Source organism: Canis lupus, chromosome 29 (assembly GCF_003254725.2).
Source record: "Canis lupus dingo isolate Sandy chromosome 29, ASM325472v2, whole genome shotgun sequence".
Classification (NCBI taxonomy): Eukaryota; Metazoa; Chordata; class Mammalia; order Carnivora; family Canidae; genus Canis; species Canis lupus.
The window spans coordinates 31,786,088-31,804,488 of NC_064271.1; the positions used below are offsets into that span (position 1 = coordinate 31,786,088).

At 37.4% G+C, this 18,401-nt stretch overlaps 1 long non-coding RNA gene across 2 annotated transcripts in view; it reads left to right on the forward strand.

Moving 5' to 3' along the window:
- The first annotated feature begins 262 nt into the window (after positions 1-262).
- LOC112650805 (uncharacterized) overlaps positions 263-18,401 on the forward strand; it is a 29,334-nt gene continuing 11,195 nt past the window's right edge. The window contains exon 1 of one of the 2 annotated variants that reach the window (XR_004810527.2): positions 263-508. This is a non-coding gene — a long non-coding RNA (uncharacterized LOC112650805). The remainder of the gene's footprint in view (positions 509-18,401) is intronic. The other variant, XR_004810528.2, reaches the window with a different exon arrangement.

Genomic DNA, 18,401 nt, shown 5'->3' on the forward strand with positions numbered 1-18,401 from the left:
TAAGATGAGTATTTATTAATCCCATTTACAGATAAGAGAACAGAGGCTCAGATCAGGTGGGTAACTTAGGTCACAGTTCAAGTAAGTGGCAGAGCCAGGATTCAAAGTCTCAGCTCTTTCCATTACACCAGGCTGCCTCTCATATTCTATACACTTTTATGTTCCCTATAGTGTGTATAGTAAACATGGTGCGCATTTGCCAAGTGATTATCTAAAAATAGCTTCAGACAAAGTAGAATAACAGACAGGACAACTTGGAACTCTCTTTCTATTGTTGACACCGTGATAAAGATGGCAATAAACTGAGTTGCTTTATTTAGTTCATAGCAATGTGAATAACAACCCAGTGTGCCTTGCAGTCACACAGAATTGTTATGATTCTGAGCTCAACTGCCTATAAGGTTATTGCCATTTTCATTTCCATTTTTAAAACAATAAAACTGAAAAAGAAATAATGGAACTGAGACACAGCAAAAGACGTTGAGAAACATCCTTCAAAGTCACAAAGGTAAGCAGGAAACAAAATAAGAATGGAAAAATGAATTTCTGCCCATTCCCCTACACTCCTCCCGTCTGGCAACTACTAGTTTGTTTTCTGTACTCATAAGTCCATTTCTGGGGGGGGGGGGGGGGGGTTGTTGTTATTTTGATTTTTAGATTCCACATATAAGTGAAATCATTTGTCTTTTTCTACTTTATTTCACTTAGCACAATACTGTCTAAGTAACCATGTGGCAAATGGCACAATTTCACTTATTTTATGCCTGAGTAATATTCCATTGTAATATTCCATTCCACATATACATATACATATACCACATCTTCCATATCCATTCATCTACCAATAGATATTTAGGTTGCTTCCCTACATTGGACATTGTAAATAATGTTGCAATAAATATAAGGGTGTATATATCTTTTAGATTCAGTGTTTTTATTTTATTTGGGTAGATACACAGAAGTGAAATTACTGGTTTATATAGTATTTCTATTTTTAATTTTTTGAGGGCTCCCCATACTGTTTTACACAGTGGCTACTTAATGTATAGTCCCAATAACGGCCTACGAGGGCTCCCTTTTCTCCACATCCTCTTGACACTTGTTTTTCTTGCCTTTTTTTCTTTCTTTTTTTTTTATTTCAATTAGTTAACAAACAGTGTAATATTAGTTTCAGAATTTAGTGATTCGTCACTTACATACAATATCCAGTGCTCATTACAAGTGCTCTGTAATGTCCATCAGCCATTTAAAAACCAGCCCCCAGGCCACCTCCCCTCCAGTAACCCTCAATTTGTTCTCTATAGTTAAGAGTCGGCTTTCTAGTTTGTCTCATTGTCCCCTCACCTCATATTCATCTGTTTTGTTTCTTAAATTCCACATATAAGTCAAATCATGTGGTATTTGTCTTCCCTGACTGACTTACTTCACATGGCATAAAGCACTCTAGGTCCATCCACATCTTGCAAATGGCAAGATTTCATTATATATTTATTTACTTATTCGTTTGTTTATTTATTTATTTATTTATTTATTTATTTATTTATTTATTTATATGAATATATATAAATGTTTAATTTGATAAGTTCTTTCAGATTTTGGATACTAACTCTCAGTCATATATGTCATATGCAAATATCTTCTCTCATTCTGTCAGAAGCCTTTTAGTTTTGGTGGTCGTTTCCTTTGCTGTGCGGAAGCTTTTTATTTTGAAGTCCCAATAGTTCATTTTTTCTTTTGCTTCCCTTGCTTCAGGAGATGTGTCTAGTAAGAAGTTGCCATAGCCAAGGTCAAAGAGGTTGCCGTCTGTGTTCTCCTCTAGCATTTTGATGGTTTTCTGTCTCACATTTAGGTCTTTCTGCCACTTTGAATGTATTTTTCTGTACAGTGTAAAAAAAGGATACAGCTTAATTCTTTCACATATCACTGTCCAGTTTTCCCAACACCATTTGTGGAAGAGACTCTTTTTTTCATTGGATAGTCTTTCCTGCTTTGTTGAAGATTAGTTGGCAGTACAGTCGTAGGTCTACTTCTGTGTTCTCTGTTCTGTTCCATTACCTATGTGTCTGTTTTTGTGCTAATACCATGCTTTCTTAATGATAACAGCTTTGTATTATAGCTTGAAGTCCAGAATTGTGATGTCTCTGGCTTTGTTTTTCTTTTTCAACATTACTTTGGCTATTTGGGATCATTTTATGGTTCCATGCAAATTTTAGAATTGTTTGTTCTAGCTCTGTGACAAATGCTGGTGGTATTTTGATTACTTTAGGTAGTATAGACATTTTAGGTAGATTGCTTTAGGTAGTATAGACATTTTAACAGTATTTGCTCTTCCAATCCATGAGCATGGAATGTTTTTCCATTTCTTTGTGTCATCTTCGGTTTCTTTCATAAGAGTTCTGTCATTTTCAGAGTACAGATCTTTTACCTCTTTGATGAGGTTTATTCCTAGGTATCTTATGGTTTGAGACACAATTCTATATAGGATCAATTCCTTGATTTTTCTTTCTGCTGCTGCATTAGTGGTATATAGAAATGCAACAGATTTATGTATATTTTGTACCTTGTGACTTTACTTAATTTGTTTATCAGTTCTGGCAACTTTTTGGTAAAGTCTTTCGTGTTTTCTACATACAGTCCACGTCATCTGCAAAGAGTGAGAGTCTGAGGGTTTTTTTTTTTTTTTTTTTGCCAATTTAAATGCCTTTTATTTCTTTTTGTTGTCTGATTACAGAGGTCAGGACTTCCAGTACTATGTTAAATAACAGTGGTAAGAGTGGACATCTCTGTATTGTTCATGACCATAGAATAAAAGCTCTGTTTTTCCCCACTGAGGATGATATTTGGTGTGGATTTTTCATATATGGCCTCTATGATGCTGAGGTATGCTCCCCCAATTGTTTTGCTGAAGATTTTTTATTATGAATGGATATTGCACTGTCAAATGCTTTTTCTGCATCTATTGAGAGTATCATATGGTTCTTATCCTTTCTTTTATTAATGTGTTTTATCACATTGATTGATTTGTGAATGTTGATCCACCCTGGGCAAGCCAGGAATAAATCCCACTTGATCACAGTGAATGATTCTTTTAACATACTGTTGAATTTGATCTGCCAATATTCTTTTGAGAATTTTTGCATCCATGCTCATCATAGGTATTGTCTGTAGTTTTGTTATTTATTGGAGTCCTTGTCTGCTTTTGGAATGAGGGTAATGCTGGTTACACAGAATGAGTTTGGAAATTTTCCTTCCATTTGTATTTTTGGAACAGTTTGAAAAGAATAGGTATTAAAATTTCTTTAAATGTTTGTTAGAATTTCCCTGGGAAGACTCTGGCCCTGGACTTTTGTTTGTTGTGAGATTTTTAATTGCTGATTCAATTCCTTTGCTGGTTATCAGTCTGTTCAAGTTTTCTATGTCTTCCTGTTTCAGTTTTGGTAGTTTATATGTTTCTAGGAATTTATCTGTTTCTTCTGCATTGTCTGATTTGTTGGCATATAATTTTTCATAAAATTCTCTTAAAATTCTATTTCTGTGGTGTTGGTTATTATTTAACTCTCATTCTTGGTTTTATTTATTTGGGTTCTTTCTTTTTTCATTTTGATAAGTCTGGCTAGAGGTTTATCCATTTTATTGATTTTTTTCAAAGAACCAGCTCCTGGTCTCATTGATCTACTGTTTTTTTTGTTTGTTTGTTTGTTTGTTTGTTTCTTTATCATTTATTCCCACTCTAATATTTATTATTTCCCTTCTTCTGTTGGCTTTAGGTTTCATTTGTTATTCTTTCTCTAGCTCCTTTAGGTGTAAAGCTAGGTTTTTTATTTGAGAAACATGGAGTTAGGCCTATATTGCTATATACTTCTCTCTTATGACCACTTTTGTTGCATCCCAAAGGCTTTAGACTGACATGTTTTTCATTTTCATTTGTTTTCCTGTAATTTTTTATTTTGCCTTTAATTTCCTGGTTAACCTATTAATTCTTTAGTAGGATGTTCTTTAACCTCCATATATTTGAATTGCTTTGTTCCAAATTTTTTCTTGTGGTTGACTGCAAATTTCATAGTGTTGTGTTTGAAAATATACATAGTATGATCTTGATCTTTTTGCACTTGTTGGGGGCTGATTTGTGACACAGTATGTGATCTGTTGTGGAGAATGTCCCATGTGCATTCAAAAAGAATGTGTATTCTACTGTTCTAGGATAGAATGCTCTGAATATATCTGTTAAGTCCGTCTGGTCCAGTGTGTCATTCAAAGCCATTGTTTCCTTTTTGATTTTGTACTTAGATGATCTGTCCATTGATGGAAGTGGGGTGTTAAGTTTCCCTACTATTATTACATTATTATCAATGAGTTCCTTTAAGGTTCCCTACTATTATTACATTATTATCAATGAGTTCTTTATGTTTGCTATGAATTGTTTTATATATTTGGGTGCTCCCAAGCTGGGAGCATAAGTATTTACAGTTGTCAGATCTTCTTGTTGGATAGTCCCTTTTATTATGATATTGTGCCCTTCTTCATACAGTCTTAGGTTTAAAATCTAGTTTGTCTGATATAAGTATAGCTACTCAGCTTTCTTTTGACATCATTTGCATGATAGATGGTTCTCCATTCCCTCATTTTCCATCTACAAGTGTCTGTAGGTCTAAAGTGAATCTCTTGTGGGCAGCATATAGATGGGTCTTGTGGTTTGTTTGTTTTTTTTTTATCCATTCTAACAACCTATGTCTTTTGATTGGAGTGGTTAGTCCATTTATATTCAGAGTAATTATTAATAGATATGTATTTAGTGCCATTTTATTACTTGTTTTGTCATTGCTTCTGGAGATTTTCTCTGTTCCTTTCTAGTCTTTCTCACTTTTGGTCTTTTCTTTCCACTCAAAAAGTCCCCTTTAATATTTCTTACAGGGTTGGAACTCCTTTTGTGTTTGTCTAGTAAACTCTATCTCTCCTCTTCTGAATGATAGCCTTGATGGATAAAGTATTCTTCGCTGCATATTTTTCCCATTCTGCATGTTGAATATATTATGCCACTCCCTCCTGGCTTGCCAACAGTCTGTGAACAGATCTGTAGCTGCCTTCTTGGTCATCCCTTGTAAGTAATGGACTTCCTTTGCCTTGTTGCTTTTAGGATTTTTTCTTTATCATTATATTTTGCAAATTTAACTACAATATGTCTTAGTGCTGGCCTGCTTTTATTGACTTTGATGGGAGTTCCTTGTGCCCTTTGGATTTTGATATGTTTTTTACCCACATTAGGGAATTTTTAAGCTATAATTTCCTCAAATAAACTTTCTGCCCCCTTTTGTTTTCTTCTTCTGGGACTCCTATGACACGAATGTTATTATGTTTGATGGAGTTACTGAGTTCCTAAGTCTACCTTAATGATTTAATATTTTTCTTTCTGTCTTTTCTTCAACTTCATTATTTTCCATAATTCTATCTCCTATATCACTTATTCATTGTTCTGCTTCTTCCATCCTATGACCATTACATCCAGTCGGTTTCAAATCTTGGTTGTTGCATTTTTCATTTTGGTCTGATTGTTTTTTAGCTTTTTTTTTTTTTTTATCTCTGCAGTAAGGGTCTTCTTGATGTCTTCCATGCTTTTCTCAAGCCTAGTTTGTATATTCTTATTATATTGTTGTTTTAAAATCTGGATCAGGGATATTGCTATTATCATATTGCTTTTATCTATTTTATGACTTATTCTTTCTTTAGGAATGAATTCCTCCATCTTGGCTTTCTATCTAGGTCTCTATCTTCTCTATGTAGGAAAAGCCTGTTATATTTCCTGCTTATGAGAGTAATGGTTTTATAAACAAGAGACCATATAATGACCAGGACCTGGTGCTTCAGAAAGTGTCTCTGGTGTATGTTGTGTGTACTCTGCTGCTGTGTTTTGTTTGCTCTATCCCTCCGTTCAGTCCTCTGCAGAGTTTCTCCTTGCCTGCAGAGGGGAGCATTTGGACCTTGGCCAGACTATGGCTAGTTTTAATGAGGTGTGCTCTGGTCGGCTCGCTGAAAGAGACCTTATGCTAATTCTACTAGTACTGATACTTTGCAGAATTGTATGGTCAGGAGATGTGGTGCATGCAGCTGTTTCTGCTGGTCTTTTGGAGGAGGACCCTGCTGCTCTGGTCCTTAGGCACATTTGCCTGAGAAAAAGCAGTACCAACAGAGTTTAGGGGGTGGGATTTGGTGTAAGCAGATTTAGGCAGCTTGTGTTGCTGCTGTGCCATTTACTGAAGTTGGTTTATGCTGAGGTGTGGGGGCAGCAAGATGGAGATAGCACTTTGTCCTGGAGATGAGAGTCTATGCTTACTGCTCCTTTTCCCCTGAAGGTGGAAGTTCATGCTTGTCTCAGGCTCTCAAGGAAGTGGTTTCAGAGGAGCAAACAATTTCCCCTCAAACATCATAGACATTTTTGATATTGCTGATTTCATGCTCTCTGTCTCTGGGTCACTTGCCTGTCTAGAGAAGCACAGCACCCCTTGAGCTCTACCCCCATCCAGGTCCCTGGCTTTTAAAATTCCAAACTTCAGGGACTTGTTGTGGTAAGGACCTATACTAGTCCTCTGAGAAAGGGCCTCACTGCACTGGGACGAATGCAGGTTTGATCCAGATGGCAGTCATGCCAGAGCACAGGAGCATGGGATTGGAGCAAAGCGGACTAAACAAACAGTATCTGGGTTATCCACCCTCAACAGGTACTTCTGCACCTATGCCAAGGGGCAAGGGAGGAAATGGTCCTCATTGGCTCTTTTGTCCCTAGATAGGCAGGGCCATCTTTCTGAGATGAGTTCCAAAAAGTAGGAACAGTCTCTCCCTTGCACCTTAGGCAATCCTCAGATCACCTGGTTTGCCCCTGGTTTGCTTATGTGCATGCTTTTCTGGAATAGGGCAGCATCCTCAGGTCTCTGTCCCATCTAAGCCAGGAGACCTCTGAAACTCCAGACTTTGAAACCCACTCATTGCAAAACTGAGCCCCTCTCATTTTCCAAGCGAATGGCTTTGTAAGTATTCCCTTTGTGCATATCTCTGTGTGCTCCACTCTCTCCAAGAATGAGACTCCCTTTCCTCCACAGCACCCATAATCCATTTCTTTCTTTTACTTAAATTCAATTTGCCTTCATATAATATCCAGTGCTCATCTCATCACTTACCCTCCTTAATGCCCTTCACCCAGTTACCCTACCCCCCCATCCATCTCCCTTTCTGCCATATGTATGCTTCTCAGAGTTAGAAGTCTCTCATGGCTTGTCTTCCTCTCTAATTTTTCCTCCCTTCAGTCCCTTTCACTATTTTTTATATTCCATACATGAGTGAAACCATATGATAATTCTCTTTCTCCAACAGAAGTATTTCATTCAGCATAATACCCTCCAGTTCCATCCATGTCAATGTCAATGGTAAGTACTCATTCTTTCTGATGGCTGAGTAATATCCATTGTATCTATACATCTTCTTCTTTATCCATTCATCTGTTGAAGGATATCATGGCTCCTTCCACAGTTTGGCTATTATGGACATTGCTGCTATGAACATTGGGGTGCAGGTGCCCCTTTGTTTCACTACATCTGTATCTTTGGGGTAAATACCCAGTAGTGCAATTGCTGGGTCATAGGATAGTTCTATTTTTAACTTCTTGAGGAACTTTCACACTGTTTTCCAGAGTGGCTGTGCTAGCTTGCATTCCTACCAACCATGCAAGAGGGCTCCTCTTTCTCCACATCCTCACCAACATTTGTTGTTTCCTGTCTTGTTAATTTTAGTCATGCTCACCGGTGTAAAATGGTATCTCATTGTGGTTTTGATTTGTATTTCCCTAATGGCAAGTGATATGGAGCTTTCATGTGCTTGTTGGCTATGTGTAGGTCTTTCCTGGAGAAATATCTGTTCATGTTTTCTGCCCGTTTTCTGACTCAATTGTTTGGTTTTGGGGCTTTGAGTTTAATAAATTCTTTATAGATCTTGGATACCAGTCCTTTATCTGATATGTCATTTGTAAATATCTTCTGCCATTATGTAGGTTACCTTTTAGTTCTCTTATGACTGTTTCCTTTACTGTGCAGAAACTTTTTATCTTGATGAAGTCCTAATAGTTCATTTTTACTTTTGTATCCCCTGCCTTTATAGACATGTCTTGCAAGAAGTTGCTGTGGCTGACATCAAAAAAGTTGCTCCCTGTGTTGTCCTCTAAGATTTTAATGTATTCCTGTCTCACATTTAGACCTTTCATCCATTTTGAGTTTATCTTTGTGTATGGTGTAAGAAAATGGTCCAGTTTTATTTTTCTGCATGAGGCTGTCCAATTTTCCCAACATCATTTATTGAAGAGATTGTCTTTTTTTCCATTGGATATTCTTTCCTATCTTGTCAAAGAAGAGTTGACCATAGAGTTGAGGGTCCATTTCTGGGTTCTCTATTCTGTTGCATTAATTTATGTGTCTGTTTTTGTGCCAGTACCACACTGTCTTGATGATCACAACTTTGTAATACAGCTTGAAGTCAGGCATTGTGATGCCCCCAGCTTTGGCTTTATTTTTCAACAGTCCTCTGGCCATTCAGGGTCTTTTATGGTTCCATGCAAATCTTAGGATTATTTATTCCAACTCTGTGAAGAAAGTCTTTTGTTAGGATTGCATTGAATGTCTAAACTGCCCTAGGTAGCATAGACATTTTCACAATATTTATTCTTCCAATCCATGAGCATGGAATGTTTTCTCATCTCTTTGTGTCTTCCTCAATTCCTTTCATAAATGTTCTGTAGTTATTTGGGTACAGATCCTTTACCTTTTTGGTTAGGTTTATTCCTAGGTATCTTATGGTTTTGGGTGCAATTGTAAATTTGCAATTTCTTAATTTCTCTTTCTTCAGTCTCAGTGTATAGAAATGCAACTGATTTCTGTGTGTTGATTTTGTATCCTGTCACATTGCTGAACTGCTGTATAAGTTCTAACAATTTGGGGTGGAGTCTTTTAGGTTCTCTATATACAGTATCATGTTATCTGTGAAGAGTGAGAGTTTGACTTCTCATTTGCCAATTCAAATGCCCTTTCTTTTTGTTGTCCAGTTGCTGAGGCTAGGACTTCTAGTACCATGTTGAACAACAGTGGTGAGAGTGGGCATCCCTGTCATTCTCAATGGGGGAACACTGGGAGCCTTTCCCCTAAGATCAAGGATCTTAGGGGAAAGATCAGGGATCTTAGGGGAAAGGCTCCCAGTGTTTCCCCATTGAAAATGATATTCACTGTGGGCTTTTCGTATTTGGCTTTTATGATATTGAGGTTTGTTCCCTCTATCCCTACACTTTGAAGAGTTTTAATCAGGAAAGCATGCTATATTTTGTCAAATGCTTTCTCTGCATCTATTGAAAGGATCATATGGTTCTTGTCTTTTCTTTTATTAATGTGATCTATCACATTGATTGATTTATGAATGTTGAACCACCCTTGCATCCTAGGGATAAGTCCAACGTGGTCATGGGGAATAATCATCTTATAATGTACTATTGGATCCTATTGGCTAATATCTTGGTGAGTATTTTGGCATCCATGTTCCTCAGGGATATTGGTCTGTAATTCTCCTTTTTGATGGGGTTTTTGTCTGTTTTTTTTTTGTTTGTTTGTTTGTTTGTTTTTGTTTTTGGGGTTTCTTTTTTTAGTTTTTTACTTTTAATTTTTAAAATTTTTTTATTGGAGTTCAATTTGCCCACATTTAGCATAACACCCAGTGCTCATCCTGCCAAACGCCCCTGCTCAGTGCCGATCACCCAGTTTTTGTCTGGTTTTGGAATCAAGGTAATGCTGGCCCCATATAAATAGTTTGTACATTTTCTTTCCATTTTTATCTTTTGAAACAACTTCAGTAGAATAGGTATTATTTCTTCCTTAAATTTTTGGTAGAATTCCCCTGGGAAGCCATCTTTCCCTGGACTTCTGTCTTCTATGTCACTTACTCTCTCTTCTGCCTCATTTACCCTAGCTGTGAGAGCATACAGTTTAGACTGCATCTCAGTTAGAGTATTTTTAATTTTTGCCTGATTAGATCTCATTTCTGCAGTGAGAGATTCTCTAGAGTCTTTTATGCTTTTTTTTTTCAAGTCCAATTATAACTTTATAATTATAATCCTGAATTCTATCCCCAACATTTTACTTACGTCCATATCCATTAAATCTGTAGCAGAGTATTACCTCTGTTTTTTTCTTTTGGGATGAATTCTTCCTTCTAGTCATTTCATTCCCTGCAGAATGGTTGTGTAACTGAGTGGAATCAAAAAGATCAACCACAACTCAAGCAAAATACACATTAGACAATTCCAAAGAGGTGAGGAACCAAAAAATAAAAGAAAAAAGACAAAGAGAAAGAGAAAGAAAAACAAATTTTAAAAAGAGTGAGGAGAGAATATTATCTCACAGAATGGACCAAGATGGTGATCCACTTGGTTCTGAGTGTATTTTGGTCTGTATGATAGAAGGTACTAAAATCCAAAATTGAAAAAAAAAAAAAAGCAAAACTTATATATATACAAAAGTAAAATTGAATACAGTGAAAGGAAGCCAAAAATGACGAATATATTTATAACATGTAATTGTAAAATATGAAAGTCAAAAAAGGAAAAAACTTAAAAATGAAGAGTTGATAAAATATCATAGTTAAGATGGGAAAAAAGAAAGAATATTGGAAAATTTTAACCTGAAAGATAAAGGAATCATAATTTAAAAAAACAAACAAACAAACAAACAAACAAACACCCTCAAGTTCTATATACTATTTTCCTCTAGTCCTGGAGTTTTCCAGTGCTGTTTGGTCAGTAAACTTGCTGTTTCCCTGTTGTTCCAGCTCGTCTTCTGGGGGAGGGCCTGCTGCACTGATTCTCAGGTGCCTGTGCCTGGGTGGAGATGCCCCACCCCTTGCCAGGTGGCCAGGGTCAGTGTAAGCAGTTTGCCATGTGAAGCCTTTGTTCCTGGAAGCTGTGCCTCTCTTGAGAGTGAAAGGTAAAAACAAAAGTGGCCACGCTCAGACCTCCAGCCCTGGAGCCAGGAGATCCTGGCATGTGCCAAACTGCAGACTTCTATAGTGCCCACTCACTCAGATCCTCCTTGGAGGCAGAGGGGAGATGGGGAACATTGATTTGTGCAATGTGGAGGGTGCGAGCAGGGAGAGGCTTTGCCTACCTGTGCATGCACCCACTCTGCCCCTCCCAGAGGAAGGGGTAGAGCTTCTGACTGGCATGGCCCAGGGCCATGGCATGGAGAGCATTCACCCAGTAGAGTGTCTCCCAGAAGAAAGCAGAGGGTTGCTGGGTTCCAGTCCTTTGCAGGGACCCAGCACCGAGAGCAGTCACCCAATCTATCCCCCATTTTCAGTTTATTGCACAACGAGCTGAGCCTTCTCCTGGGCTCACTGACTTAAACTCACTTCCTGCTCTGTTTCTCCTCTCTGCACTCCTACTTTGCAAGAAGTGATCACTCTTGAATTTGTAGAGTCCCAGCCATTCTTTCTTTACATCTCAGGTTGAATTCATAGGCATTCAGGATGGTTTAAAAGTTATCTAGCTAAATTTGGGGGACCAGATGAAAGCAGACCCCTACTCTTCTGCCATCATGCATCAATCCGATAATCCATTTCTTCCCCAAACCACAATAGCCTCTCCTCCTACTCTCCTTGATGTGGTCTCTTCTCTCCCTCTAGTTGTGCGGTTTGTTCTTCAGTCGTCAGGTCAACTTATTGGGTATTCAGAATGATTTGATAGCTATCTAGCTTTGCTTGAGGGAAGAGGCAAGCCTAGGGCCCTCTTCCTATGCCACCATCTTAGCCCCCGCCCCCTTCTATTTCTTGTCTTTTTGATACTAGAATCACTAGATTCTGACCGGTGTGATCTGGCTCCTTGTCTCATCTCCTCTCAATTGCATTCAATCAACAACATTTGTTAGGTATTAATTATGTGTCAGACATTGTACCAGAGTATTTGAATGCAGCTAAGTCAAAAACACAATAGCCCTTTTCTCCTGAAGCTTACAGATATTAATCAAATTATCACATTAATGCAGAATTAGGCATTCACTGAAACTTTCAGAGGCACAGCCCACTAGGTGCAGGGTCTTTTCCACCAGATGCTTCCAGCTCAGTAAACCTACAGTGATGCAGTTCTCCTTGGACTAATTCAATGATCAGTTGGCCTTTCAAAAATATGAATTATCCTAATCATGTAGAAACATCCATTTCTTTTTTTTTTTAAGATTTTATTCATTTATTCATGAGAGACAGAGAGAGGAAGACACATAGGCAGAGGGAGAAGCAGGCTGCCCACAGGGATCCTGATGCAGGATTCAATCCCAGGACCCCAGGATCATGACCTGAGCCAAAGGGAGACATTCAACCACTAAGCCACTCAGGTACCCTGAAACATCCACTTCTAAAGAGATAATTTTTTTTGGTGTTAATAATAATTTTTTAAATTTTATTTTAGAAAAACATTTCTGACTGGGATGCCTGGATGGCTCAGTGGTTGAGCGCCTGACTTTGGCTCAGGTCATGATCCTGGCATCCTATGATCGAGTCCTGCATCAGACTCCCCACGAGGATCCTGCCTCTCCCTCTGCCTATGTCTCTGTATCTTGCTCTGTGTCTCTCATGAACAAATAAAATAAAATCTTTTATTTAAAAAAAGCATTTCTTACTACACACTCAAGCTTTTGATGAATTACTTAAAACTTTGAGGGGTTTGTAAATAGAGAATAGTATCTTATTAATGCTAGTCTATGAATATACATTTATTATTTGAAAACTGGCAGAGAATTATGACCCTTATCTACCTCAATTGCTTTGAAGCATTCACAGAAATTTAATCTGTTAATAACTGAGCTTGGGAAAATAATAATTTACACTTAGCAAATGCACTATTTCAGTGTCACAGGTGAGACAAAGAGCGACTGAGGAGCTCATTAATCATGGCTTTCCTCTTACTGATTACAGAAAAACAAGAAACTCAGTTCAGTTCTGCTAAAATAGAATTAAAGAAATTCTTTTACAACAACACATAATCCTTGAATTTCCTGAAAGAACATCTTTGAGTCATGACTGAAGTCAAGTATGATTCCCTCCAGGAGTTTTCTTTAAATAATTTTATTAGTAAACTAGGGTAAACAATATTTTAACAAGGAGATTGTACAATGATCTTCACAGGTAATGTTTCTATGAATATACCATTTTGGCTTAGATGAAAGCAAGCAAATAAAAAGATGAATTACTTCATCTAATTCTCTCCCACAAAAGAATTTAAATAACATCACTTAAATTACCATATTATGTACTGCTTTCATAAATCCATATACAAAACAAAAGCAGAAAGAATAATAGTTTGAAAGAACTTGTATTTATCTTATTAATACACAGTGGTAAAAAATTTTTACAGTATATGTGTGATATTATAATAAAGTTGTGTGACTCTTTTTTAAGATATTAGAACTTGTATTTCCAAATAAGTGTTAGCCTTTCTCAAACCTTTTGGAAATAAGGTGGAATAAAAATGTACAAATGAAAAGTGAATGACGTTGCCAGCTCACCATACACAATCTTATAACACTTCTATTGTTCAAGCTGTTTCTATTCCCTTTTTAAAATTACTTTCAAAGTCTGTGACATATTCTTTTAAATGAATGTAATGATGACAAATGCTCATTTTTTGTTAGTCTTTTATTTTTTATTTTTGGAACAATAAAAAAGATATTTATTTCCAAGTCTAGTAAGTATTGGGAGTCTATGGAATTATATTTAGAAGTCTATTCATCACAAAGAAATCTTAACTTGAGAGCTAAAAAAACCTGCAAGTCTTAAACAGAATGCCAGTCTAGACTTGACAGATATGGGGTTTGGTTTTCTGGGGGGGAAGATTTTTTTCAGTGGGCTAAGAGTGGTACAATGTGAAGGAGTGGGCATGTTAGCAGTACATTCTTTCCATTGTCTTCTATCTAAAGAGATAAAGCAAGAGAAGGGAAGAAGTAAAGATGGTGGAGAAGTAGGGTGACCCTAAAATTGCCTCCTACCTTGAAAACAGCTAGATAAATATGAAATTTTTCTGAACAGCTAAGAAATCAATCAGAAATCTTCAAAACAGAGCTGCATATCTACAAACAGAGAAAACCACCCATGAAGGTTGGAAGAATTCACCCCAAAAGAATGAGCAGAAACAAAGGCCAGAGATTTAAGCAATATGGCTATAAATAAGATGTCTGAACTAGAATTTAAAACAACAATTATAAGAATGCTATTCTGGCTTGAAAAAAGCATAGAAGACACTAGAGAAGCCCTTACTGCAGAGATAAAAGAGCTAAAATTTAGTCAGGCTGAAATTAAAAATGATATAACCAAGATGCAATCCCAAATGGATGCCATAACAATGAGGATGGATGAAACAGAGGATGAATCTGTGATATACAAGATAAAATTATGGAAAATAATGAAGCTGAAAAGAATAAAACAAAGGTAGACTTATGGAATTAAGCAACTTACTAAAATGGAGTAACATTCATATCATAGGAGTCCCAGGAGATGAAGAGAAAGAAAAAGGGACAGAAAATTTATTTGAGCAAATTATAGCTGAAACCATCCCTAATCTGAGGAAGGACACAGACATCAAATTCCAAGAAATATAGAAAACTCCCATTAAATTCAACAAAAATCAGTCATCACCAAGGCATATCAGTCAAATTCACAAAATACACAGACAAGAAAAGAAGCTGAAAGCAATAAGGCGGGGTGGGGGGGTGGGGGGGGTGGGGGGGTGGGGGGGGGCGGGGAATGTCTTTACCTACAAGGGAAGCCAGATCAGGTTGATAGCAGATCTGTTCACAGAAATGTGGCAGGCCAGAAGAGAGGGGCATATTCAATGTGCTGAGTGGGAAAAATATGCAGCCAAGAATACTTTATCCAACAAGGCTGTCATTTAGAATAGAAGGAGAGGTGGGGGGGAAGGGGGACGAGGAATTGAATAGGAGAGATAAAAGTTTCTCAGACAAACAAAAACTAAAGGAGTTCATAAACTAAACTAGCCCTGCAAGAAATATTAATGAAGAGTCTTTGAGTGGGGAAAAGCCTAAAAGCAACAAAAGACAGGAAAGAGAACATCAGCAAAAACACCAATTTTACAGGTAACACAATGGTACTAAATTCACATATTTCAATAAACACTCTGAATGTAAATGGACAAAATGGTCTAATCAAAACACGTACTATATCAGAATGGATAAAAACCAAGATTCATCTATATGCTGCCTACCAAGAGACTCATTTTAAACCTAAGAACATCTGCAGATGGAAAGTGAGCAGATGGAGAACCATCTATCATGCTAATGGATGTCAAAAGAAAGCTGAAGTAGCCGTACTTATATCAGACAAACTAGATTTTACTTATTTTTTGAATATTTATTTATTTATTTTAGAGGGAGAACATGGAGGAAAGGGAAAGGATAAGAGAATCTTAAGCAGACACTGGGCTGAGTGGGGAGCCCAATGCAGGGCTTGATCTCATGACCCTGAAATCACAACCTGAGCAGAAACCAATAGTCAGACATTCAGCCAACTATGCCACCCAGGTGCCCCCAGACAAACTAGCTTTTAAAGCAAACACTGTAACAAGAGATGAAGATAGGCATTATATCATCATTAAGGGGACTACCCATCAAGAATATCTAACAGTTGAACATATTTATGCCCCCAACTTGGGAGCATCCAAATATATAAAACAAATTATTAACAAATATAAAGAAACTCATTGATAACAATACAATAATAGTAGGGGACTTTAATACCCCACTTACATCAATGGATCTAAGCAGAAAATCAATATGGAAATAATGGCTTTGAATGATACACTGGACCAGATGGAAGTAACAGATATACTTAGAACATTCTATCCTGGCCAACAGCCTGCAGAGCAACATGCCTAAGTTTTATTATGACTACTGCGACTCTCACTTCACCCATGACTCTCCATCTGTGAGGAAGACACACTGCAGTGGTAGGAAACACAAAGAGAATGTGAAAGACTACTATCAGAAATGGATGGAAGAGCAGGCTCAGAGCCTGATCAACAAACTTCTGCATTTCAACAAGGAAAGATACCTCCTACTCCATTCTCTGCTCTACTTCCTGCAGGGGCAATGATCCCACCTTCCCCCCCGCCCCAGTCTCCCGGGTCTTCCTCACCCTGGTATGATGCCAGCCCCCCTATGGGGGACCCTCCCATGATGCCAATGATGGGCCCTCCTCCTCTTGGGATGATGCCAGTGGGACCTGCTCCTGGAATGAGGCCACCTATGGGAGGCCACATGCCAATGATGCCTGGGCCTGCAATGATGAGACTTCCTGCCGATCCCATGATGGTGCCCACTCGGCCAGGAATGACTCAACCAGACAGATAAGGAGAGACAGGAACCTCTTTATATTCATTTTATATTACTTGTTCTACTTCACCAGGAGATCATGGTGCTGTGACTCTGGGTGTTTTTTAACAGAATGACAAGGAAGACTTGCTTCCCCTTCCTATCAAAGAGAAAATAGTTTTTGCAGGGGAGTAATGGGATCAAAAAAAGGGCAATTTTCATTTGTATTGTAAAATGTGAAAATAAAATTGTCAACTGTTCTGGTTAAAAAAAAAAAAAAGAAGAAGAAGAACATTCTATCCTAAGGCAGCAGAATACACATTCTTTTCTAGAACACATGGGACATTCTCCAGAACAGATCACATACTATGTCACAAATCACCTCCCAACAAGTGCAGAAAGATCAAGATCATACTATGTGTATTTCCAACACAACACTATGAAATTGCAGTCAACCACAAGAAAAAAAATGGAAAGAACACAAATATATGGAGGCTAAAGAACATCCTACCAAAGAATGAATAGGTTAAGCAGGAGATTAAAGACAAAATAAAAAAATACATGGAAACAAATGAAAATGAAAACTTGTCAGTCCAAAGCCTTTGGGATGCAACAAAAGTGGTCATAAGAGGGAAGTATATAGCAATACAGGCCTACCTCCAGAGGCAAGAAAAGTCTCAAATACACAACCTAACTGTACACCTAAAGGACCTAGAAAAGGAGCAACAAATAAGACCTAAAGTGGGCAGAAGGGAAATAATAAAGATTAGAACAGGAATAAACATATAAAACAAAATAGTAGAACAGATCACAGAAACTAAGAGCTGTTTCTTTGAAAGGATTAATAAAATTGGTAAACCCCTAGCCAGATTTACCAAAAATAAAAAAGAAAGAACTCAAATAAATAAAAACATGAACGAAAGTGGAGAGATCACAGAAATACAAATGATTATAAGAACATATTATGAAAAGTTATATGCCAACAAACTGGGCAATCTGGAAGAAATGGACAAATTCCTAGAAACTTACAAACAACCAACACTGAAACAGGAAGAAATAGAAAAATTTGAACAGACTCATACCCAGCAAAGCAATTGAATCGGTAATAAAAAATCTCCCCACAGACAAAAGGCCTGGGCGGGCTGGCTTCCCGGGGCAATTCTACCAGACATTCAAAGAAGAGTTAATACCTATTCTTCTCAAACTGTTCCAAAAAGTACGAATGAAGGGAGAACATCCAAGTTCATTCTACAAGGCAATATTACCTTGATTCCAAAACCAAAGACTCCACTGAAAAGGAGAATTACAGGCCAATATTCCTGATGAACATGGATGCAAAAATTCTCAATAAAATACTGGCAAATCAAATTCAACAGTACATTAAAGAATTATTCACCACAATCAAGTGAAATTTATTCCTGGGCTGCCCAGCTGATACAATATTTGCAAGTCAATCAATGTGATAAACCGTGTTAATACAGTAAGAATAAGAACCATATGATCCTGCATTTGACAAAATACTATGGATAAAGACCCTCAACAAAGTAGGAATTGATGGAACCTACCTCAACATCAGAAGAGCCATAGATGAAAGACCAACAGCTAATATCATCCTCAATCGGGAAAAACTGAGAGCTTTTCCCCTACAGTCAGGAATAAGACAAGGATGTCTACCCCCACCATTACTATTTAACATAGTACTGGAAGTCTTAACCTCAGTAATCAGATGACAAAAAGAAATAAAAGGCATCCAAATTAGCAAGGTGAAACCAAACCTTCATTATTTGCAGATGACATGATACTCTATGTAGAAAACCAAAAGACTCTACCAAAAATTGCTGGAACTAATACCTGAATTCAGCAAAGTTGCATGTTATAAAACCAGACACATGAAAAAAATGCTCAGCATCACTCATCATCAGGGAAATACAAATCAAAACCACAATGATATACCTCCTCACACCAGTCAGAATGGCTAAAAATTAACAACTCAGGAAACAATGGATGTCC